Genomic DNA, 7,790 nt, shown 5'->3' with positions numbered 1-7,790 from the left:
CCTAACAATTTGCACTTCTGCAATTTGTTTTAATGTTCTTGAGAGGTTTAATCATGTAGGAGGTCTTAGACTTGTTGGTGAGTGGGCTGAGGTATGTTTATCTAGCAGTGCTTTCCGCTCTTCAGTTTCTTAGTTTTTCTAAAAATGTCATGAAGAATGGTGTTTCACTTACCTTATAGCATGTTGGAATGGAAAAATATTTAAAAATTTCCTTATTTGATCTTCTGACTTTGAGTATTTGTAACAATAACTGATTCAACTGAAGAAATTAAACCTATGATCCTTGTTTTCTATATAATGATTTCAAACCAATTTCATAGAGTTTTATATTTAGAGTGAGAATTTAATCATATGTGGCCTGAGAGAGGTGGTAGTTTTGCAATGAAAGTAAATTCGTGATTGCAAAAGTTACAGTAAAATTTATCTGTGAAGAATCTAGAAGGTGAAGCTCGTTTCAACCCTATTCTCAAAGAATTGTTCTTAGAGCTAAAATTATAAATATTTCTTTTGCTTCTTTGTCTGGATGAGTTTTCGTTTAAAATGTAATGTTCTACTGTTTGTAATTCATGTGGAATTGAATGTTGTAGACATTTTTTTATTACATTTACTGCTATACTTGAACTTTCTTCATTTAATTTATGCTAGAAGTTGTTCAATTCAGTGGGAAACTCTGTCATCTGGATATGTTTGATATTTCAGAATCAATTACCCATTTTTTCTAATATGCCCAAACCAATTCAATCAGACTTTCCCTATACCCTTTGTTTCTAGCCGTAAAAGATTTTCATATGACACTACAACATTTTTGATGTATAACGTCGATTTATAGCAGCGGATGGATGTTTCAGCTGCAATATGGTACGTTTTTTGCAGCGGATAATTTTATCCGCCGCTACAGGGACACATTCATACCAGCTTCCTACAAAGAAACATTTTAGAATCGATTTTTTGCAGCGGATATTTTTATCTGCCGCTATAGGGGACCATTCATACCAAAAATTAAAAAACAATCAATTTTTTTGCAGCGGATATTTTTATCCGCCACTATAGGGGACCATTCATACCAAAAATTTAAAAAAAAAATCAATTTTTTGGAGCTGATATTTTTATCCGCCGTTATAGGGATCATTCATACCAAAAATTAAAAAACAATCAATTTTTTGCAGTGGATAATTTTATCCGCCGCCATAGGGAACACATTGAAATATTTGTTGCAGCGGATAATTTTATCCGCCGCTATAGGGGACCATTCATACCAAAAATTAAAAAAAATAAAAGTAATTTTTTGCGACGGATATTTTTATCCGCCGCTATAGGGAACACATTGAAATGTTTTTTGCAGCGGATATGTTTATCCGTCACTAAAAATCAATTTTTTAAATAACAAAATTTGATTTATTGAATTTTTTTCTGTATCAATTTTTTTTAATCTAATATAACAGCGGATTAGATTTTCCGCAGTTGTAGAACACTGTTCCTTAAAAAAAAAGAATAAAACTATATATAGCAACGGATTGAAGTTTCCGCAACTGTAGAGCGTGTTTTTTTTTTATTGTAAAGAAATTAAACGCTGCACAGTTTCGCTAAACTTAATATAGCTGCAGATTAAAGTTTGCGCAGCTGTTCGAAATTTTTTTTAAAGCAAAACTCCCTCACATTCTCTCTTCCGCGGGAATTTTACAGAAAGTTCGAAACTCCCTCACTCTCTCTTTCATTTTCTCTTCTCATCTCCATGCGACTTCACCGATACCGCGCACTTTTACTGGTGAGTCTCTCTCTCTCTCTCTCTCTGAAATTATAGACACACAGAAATGAGCATAGTTCTGTGAATGGAGTATAGATGTATATGTCAATGTCAATAATATAGCGAGATATTTCTAGAGTTATATTATTTATCATTTTCACTAAAGGAAAGGTGTGAGGGTTATTGTGATACGGGAATTCTGAAAAATTTTAGGTTCCTAATAGTTTTACAGGGGCAGATATTTTTTTAAAGAGAGAAGCAAAGACTTCTAACAGCATTAACTTTAGAACATTGGACATTCTAAATGGTTAAATTGTGACTTTGTGGAATCATCCAAAACATGAATCTCATTAGGTTATTTGTGATAGGTGTATGAATCTAATCAGCTTTCTTGAAATATGGTGTAGGAGATTTTTCACCTCAAACATCTTCTACAATCAACTCACTCATTTCCTGTGTTTCTGGGCCTAAAATAATTTTTACGATCAGCCCTAAAACAATTTTGATGATCAGCCGTCTCTTGGTTTTTCAAGCAAAAGGTGCGATAGTGAGGAGGAATGAGGCTTCTCTTTATTGGTCGATCCATCATGGTTAACCTCCCCAATGCAGCCTGCCACGCGAGAACAGAGACTTTGGAGGGGACCTTGGCACCCCAAATGACTAATGCTGGAAAAACAGAGGAAGTAGTGATAGGCAAACCAGATACATAGACCGCACTGTAAAGAAAAAGTCCCCATATCAACTGCCTTTCGTAAACGCTCAATGTTCCTCAATTCCCAATCATTGAGACGGCATTTGAAGCCGAAGTCCCACACCCTTTAGACTTCAACTCAACCAGAAATAGTTTATGGATATAGAGGTTCGGCCTCTTTGTTAATGGGGGAAAAAATTGGATAGGTAAGCAAGTGAAGCTGAAATTCTAATCCCAAGTCTCAAGTATTACCCTTCGCAAAGTTAACACTTTCATTAAGGTGGCATCTTACTTGCATTTCTTATATTTCTAATCATAATTAAAATAAACATCCTTTTCAAGTGAATCAACTAATAATCACTGCAATTTTAGTTCATGAAAGCAAACAATACTAGTTCTTTAATTCATCGATTAGGCCTTGCCACTTAGATTTGCTTTTCTGCCTAACAATGATGTAGTAGGGGATGAATAAGAGGACAAGCATGGCTATAATTTCTTTTGATCTCTCAGACCTCACTTTAGATTACTATAGGTTGGATCCTCTTGTGATAATTGTTTTGGGAATTGGGAACGTTGTCTTACTTCTTGAAGACTTGAACTACGTCCATCCATTTGTTAAAGTTTTTCATCTTCTCGTAGCAATGCAATGGTTTTATTGGTTGAATTGAAATTGCTTTTTCGAACTCTTAATTATATTTTTTTACAATTAGTTTTACTTTGTGCATAGGCCTACATAGTGTTGAATATCTTTCTTGATTTTTTTTCTATTTCATTTCTTATGGTAATGGAATACAGTAGTATTTTAATATCCATATTTGTGAATGAAATTTTCATTTCCTTAATTTCAGTCACCTATTGATGGAAAGCCAATGCTCCTAACGCCCGAGGAGTCGATACAAATCCAAGTAGGTATATCTTGTGTGGTGCTACAACTATTGAGCTCTAAATCTTGTGAAGAGTACACTCTCTAGAATTTCCAAAATAAGAACCTTGATTTTTTCCTAAAAACCCATTGTCTTTGACCTCTAGGGTAAAATTTTAATCTTTGAACCTTTTTTCTTGAAAAAAAAAGTAATTTTAACCTTTCAACCTCAACATTCTATCTTCTTCAACCTTCAAATCTCAAGAACAGGATAGGGTTTTTAGGGAGGTTGAAGATGATGGATTTTTGGGAAGAAACTCTAAAACATAATTTGCAAAATCCCCAAAATTATCCCAATTTTTTGCAGAATTATTCAAATTAACTTAACTAGCCCTCACCGAATATTTTCATTGATGAAATAGATCCACTTGAAAGTAATGGGAAGGGCATACAAAGAAAACATTGCATTAGCTGCTTGTTGAGATGGAAGGGTTTGAATACAATGGGGTACATTTGGATATGCTCACAAAATTAGTTGTATGAGTTTATTTGCTTATTTCTAAATCCAGTTAAATCTTCTTATGTAGGCATAATATTGATGGGTGCGACAAACTTACCCGATATTCTTGATCCTGCTTTAACAAGGCCAGGCAGATTTGACAGACATGTAAGTTTTCCTTGGATATCTTGATAACAAGAATGTTGTGTTGGCTGAAGTTAATGTTGAAGTTTGAAATTGTTCTTATGAATTGATGCAGAAAAAAAATGTTTATGACTGATGAGAAGTAAGCGCATTAAATACTACTGATGAATTCTGCTTATATAGTGTTTCTTTTATGATACTTTGCTTCCTTGTTGGACCACTCTTCTGTTAACTCAACAAATTTAGACATTTTATTTGAAGGAAACCTTCCAAGGTCAAGCATTTGTGAGCTAAAACTTGTGGGGTTATTGCCCTATTTATTGTGTTAGCAGTTAAAGATGGAATTAGTGTGTGCTGATTTTTTTAGGAGTTATCGCCCTGTTTTAATGTTGCTGGTGCTTGTTATTCATAAGTATGATTCTTGTTATGACTTGGAAATGTAATTGGCGTGGGGGATGCTAGTTTGTGTTTGAATCATTACAAACTTCACGTAAATAAAAAAATGAGTATATTCAATTCTTTATATATGATTTAAAAACTTGTTTGGGATCACACACACACGCACACAAATGAGTATATTCAATTTTTGACATATGATTGTTTGGTAATTTCTGCCAAATACTCTCCCATTTTTCTAAAACACCCTATGAAATATGTGTTCATCTAAATTCAAAGAGTATTTTTATTTGAATGGTTGATGGGTACTTAGTTCTGGTGGAAACTGATGACGGGTAGACAGTTTTGAAGCAAATTCTAAATGGATTTCTATTTTTTGATGAAGTATGTGCTTTGAGATATAGAAAATGGTATATTTTGATATATATATATATAAAATCTTCTTACCTATTAGTTTCTAGCGAACATTTAACACAATAATTTTACAATTGAGATAATGTTACCAGGGTACATATAGGTTTAGAAGTGAAGAAAGCGATAAGTTGAGTTGGCGAATCTAAGCAACCCTTGATCCTAACCCTCGAAAGCTATAAAGGCTCAATCGATGAGCCCTTGATTTTAAACTTCAGGATGTCGATAGGTGAGATCAACTAAAAAGAGAGGGAAGCACGAGTGCCTAGAATGGCTTAAGAGTGAAAGGCAGTCTTCTTACCATTTAACAACCCTAGAAACTCAAAAGCTAGAAAACTAACAAAGAGGTATACGCCAAAACTAACTTACAATATTAAGGAGGAAGTTTAAAAGCAACTGTAGCGTGCCAACCAGTAGCAAGGCCCCTTACTCTACTCGACCAAAATAGATGAATTACCAAGCAAGCAAGGATATGAGAGAGAAGTGTACCTTCCAAGATCGTCTTCAAGCATTAAAACTAAGGGAGAGTGAGGTGAGCATATTTTTATAAGCTTTATAATAACTTGCAGTTGTTAATGAATTGATGAGAACTTTGTTTTAGATATCGATATTTTTCATTTACTAGAATTGTATTTCTCTTAGAGATGCTTATCTTGGTTAGTTGGTTAGAGGATCATTTAGTTCTATTTTTCGTCCATATCTGTTGATCTATTTTTATTTTTTGAGAAAAATTGCACCTATGAAATTGTTTTATAAGAGGTAGGTCTTGTAGACTCCCAACGCTTGAGTTTGGAAGAGATCCACTCTTTGAAGATCCGAAATGTAACCAACAAGAAAAGAACTCACATCAATCTGACACAATATGAACAAGAGTATGAGATGGGAGAAGAGATATGGTTCTGGAGTATCATATTGATCTAGAATGCCAGTGTACTTCATGATATCTATGTGTAACTCATGTATTTTGTAGGACTACTAACTGATGATGATATTTCTGAAAATAAACTATTTACTTTATTGATGAATGTTTGTAATATCCTTGAATCATTTTCCTTGATTTTCTGTTGGAACATTCTCTACAGGTTCTTGACAAAAATACTTGTACCTGAAGGTTCAAAGAATGTTCCCGTGGGACAACCTATTGCAATAACTGTAAGTTCTGATAAATGCTTCTAAGAAATTCCTTCCCTTATCCTTTTTATGTAGTGATATGTGTAAGTATTCCCATTTGATTGGTTAAGATTGAGGCACACTTAGTAGATTTCTTTCTGTCTACATGATTTTATTATATGTTAATATACTTCTATTTTTTTTATTTTGTTTATGAATTCATTTGGAGCAATTCTCAGGCATCTTATAGGTTGCGATCTTAACTCTTGTCGGTTTACAACTATTTTTGATTTGATAACTCTAATACTTGATAATGTGGGTTGCAGCTAATTGATCATGAGTTAGAAATCAAAATTGTGGAGAACACGTCAGATGATCCTTGCTGAAGGAAGCCAGACATCATGAAGGCTAAGGAGTTGCTAGGATGGGAACCAAAGGTCAGCTTACATGAGGGACTGCCACTAAAAAGAAGTGATTGGTTTGCAAATAAAGCTACATTTTCAACTCTGTATAGGTAATGCCACTAAAAATAAGTGATCGGTTTGCATATAAACCAACATTTCCAACTTTATGTAGGTAACAATTACAAGATGAGGTTTGATGGTTCATGAGCACTTCACATTGTTTGACCAAAATTTACATTGTAGGACTGTTCACCCTTTATTTAGACTGATTCACTATTTTTCTATTTAATAAGGAGGCAGTCAAAAATTCAATCTCCATGTTTTTGTACTTATATTTTTGTTTTTATTTATCTTGAGTGAAATATCTACTTATATTTTACACATGTTTTTGAAGTATTTGAGGAGGTAATACAACAACAAACAATATATTATTGATGTATTTGTTAGGGAGAACAACTTATTTCAACATAATAGAAAGTGTAATTCCAGTTTCTGTTCTCTGATTGTCATCATAACTTTTCTATTCTATTGGTAGACATCATAGAAACTTCAATTATCTTCTTTATTGTCCCATTACGCAGATGTGGCACAATATAAGTCAATAATAGAAACATGTGTATTTTTTTATGCACAATTGATTCTAATGAAAAGGGGAGGACAGGTAATCTATACTGGACACTTGGGTCAGCATTCAAGTAAGCTTATTGAATATTTTGAGGTAAGCCCACATTTTTTACATGAAAAATCTATAGCTATCATATCATACATAATAGTAAACAAGTAAACTTGTAAACTTGTAATGATATTGATACTACCAATACTCTCTATGTTTCTCAATTCTTCCATTCATCCAATCAACCACGTTAGAAGAGGTCTAGTCCAGTGGAGACCTCATCAATATGAGAATCAAGAGCCATTTGAATGCCCCGAAGAACTTCCCACAGTTTCACCAAGCAGGGTATACCCATAGTGCAATTTTCAAGGAGTTGCATTACTCCCTATTTATATCACAATGAAGCCTACAAGCTTTTAGGTGTGGAATCGTATTCATCCACTTCCTTATGCAATAGATGTTAATCAATCACGTAACTTCTCACACGTTTCATGTGTTCTAATTATTCTTTGTGTGCCATTTACCACTAACACTCTTTGCTCTTTCTGCTTGACAGAATTTTCTTTTTACCACCAGAGATGAAGATGCTTCGATGAAGCTTATTGACTTTGGCCCTTCTGACTTTATCAATCAAGGTAACAATTGATTGATGTGTTGAAATTTGTTACCATTAGTCCTTGATTGAACGTTGTATTTTAATATATTCAACAAGGTAAATCATTCGAAAAGAAGATCAATTTGCAACAAGATGTCTAATATTTTCTTTACTTGGTGAAATGATTCTTGATATACGGAAGATCTATTTCCATCGGACCAAGTTCACAAAAAATCTCTTGAACTTTTAGAAAATTCATGCAAAATATTGCTTTTTAGTTTCAGCATTCTGTGCATAACTTGCACTACAACATTTTTAACC

At 33.6% G+C, this 7,790-nt stretch overlaps 1 long non-coding RNA gene across 2 annotated transcripts in view; it reads left to right on the top strand.

Moving 5' to 3' along the window:
- Positions 1-1,725: 1,725 nt before the first annotated feature.
- Positions 1,726-7,790, top strand: part of LOC147391178 (uncharacterized) — a 48,604-nt gene continuing 42,539 nt past the window's right edge. The window contains exons 1-6 of one of the 2 annotated variants that reach the window (XR_015182602.1): positions 1,726-1,765; positions 3,284-3,340; positions 3,720-3,964; positions 5,830-5,899; positions 6,184-6,979; positions 7,431-7,509. This is a non-coding gene — a long non-coding RNA (uncharacterized LOC147391178). Of the gene's footprint in view, positions 1,766-1,817; positions 2,681-3,283; positions 3,341-3,719; positions 3,965-5,829; positions 5,900-6,183; positions 6,980-7,430; positions 7,510-7,790 lie in introns of those variants that run through there. The other variant, XR_015182603.1, reaches the window with a different exon arrangement.

Source organism: Akebia trifoliata, chromosome 11 (assembly GCF_017979445.1).
Source record: "Akebia trifoliata isolate Shusen 1 chromosome 11, ASM1797944v1, whole genome shotgun sequence".
Lineage (NCBI taxonomy): Eukaryota > Viridiplantae > Streptophyta > Magnoliopsida > Ranunculales > Lardizabalaceae > Akebia > Akebia trifoliata.
This window is presented reverse-complemented; position numbering and strand designations above follow the sequence as displayed.